This window comes from Elephantulus edwardii, unplaced genomic scaffold (genome assembly GCF_000299155.1).
Source record: "Elephantulus edwardii isolate Elephantulus edwardi_28Jun2011 unplaced genomic scaffold, EleEdw1.0 scaffold00045, whole genome shotgun sequence".
In the NCBI taxonomy this organism is placed as follows: domain Eukaryota; kingdom Metazoa; phylum Chordata; class Mammalia; order Macroscelidea; family Macroscelididae; genus Elephantulus; species Elephantulus edwardii.
This window is the reverse complement of record NW_006399795.1, coordinates 4,319,215-4,320,421: the sequence shown is the minus strand read 5'-3', so window position 1 is coordinate 4,320,421 and position 1,207 is coordinate 4,319,215. Positions and strand designations below refer to the sequence as shown.

The 1,207-nt window shown below is 39.9% G+C and overlaps 1 pseudogene; it reads right to left on the bottom strand.

Moving 5' to 3' along the window:
• Positions 1–545: 545 nt before the first annotated feature.
• LOC102867935 lies at positions 546–1,182 on the bottom strand (annotated as a pseudogene).
• Between the last annotated feature and the right edge of the window lie 25 nt (positions 1,183–1,207).

The window sequence follows — 1,207 nt, the reverse complement described above, 5'->3', positions numbered from 1 at the left end:
ACATTCTATTTCACATACCATATGAGTTCAAACACAGACTGTTTCATTGCTAAATGATACAAGAGTACTGGTGATCTGTAACCTTCGGAACTTCAATACTTTTGCATATAGTAAACATTTTGATGTTACATAGTATTAAGAATGTAAAACTAAAACCACTATGTGGGGACATGAACGGATTTAAGGAAAGACAAACTGTCAGCTAGTTAAAGCAACATAATCCCAGATCTATTTATTTTAAATGCTTCTGGACTAATAAGCATTACAGTTGTATCTTTCATCTCGTATTCTCACTTCTCCTGTGTGCGACACCAGTGCACGATTCCTCCCTGTGTCCTATATGCAGTGTTGGAAGTCATCCTGACAAGTTTCTCCTAGACTGTTTCTGTCACTAACCAAGCTTTTACCACGGTTAGTAAGTGATTCCTTAACACCCAAGCTGAATTCAAGGTCAGTCTTTTGGTTTTCTGGCAGGTCACAGTCTTTATCCATAGGGGGAAAAAAAGAAATGTCCTCCATTTATGGGCTCCTTTTTTTTTACCAACTCATGTAGCGTGGGGTTCTGTGGGGATTTGTGGCTTTCTACATAAGTCTTTGTAGAATTCAGACTCCAAGAATCGTGGATAAGAGTTGTTCTCCATCAGGCTGTAAACTCTTTTCTGAGCCATTATAAAGCAACCGCTTGTAGCATCTTGTATGTTTTGGGCAATTAGAGTTTTGGTTTGAAAGTCTTTGTTTATCTCTTTTGGAGCCTCTTTTTCAATGAAATCAGTATATATTTTCCGTGCTTTTGAGGACAGCTTTTGGGGGAATTTGGTTTTTTTTAAGTCTTCACAGGCCAGCCAGAATTCAATATTTTCTTCACAGAACTCATATTTTTTAAAAGCCGCGAATGCAGCAAGACCATATTTACTATCAAGCAGTTCATCAAATGCTTCTGACCACAGCTGTGCTTCCTCTGGAGATGGCTTGATAAGTTTGCTGTTTGCTTTTCTTGTCAGTTTTGGGTTCCCCAGGAGTGGAGGAATTTTGTAAAAAGTAGCTTAAACGGGCCTTCTAATCTTTTAAGAGGGTCCGCTTCATCTTCTCTTGCTTCTCTTCGCTCTTGGCGCCATTGCCTGAGCTCTTGTCCATCGGTCCACAGTATTCGTGCTGGACAGCCAGGAACATGGTACTTTGCATCATCTCCTTTCAGATCTTGCAGCTG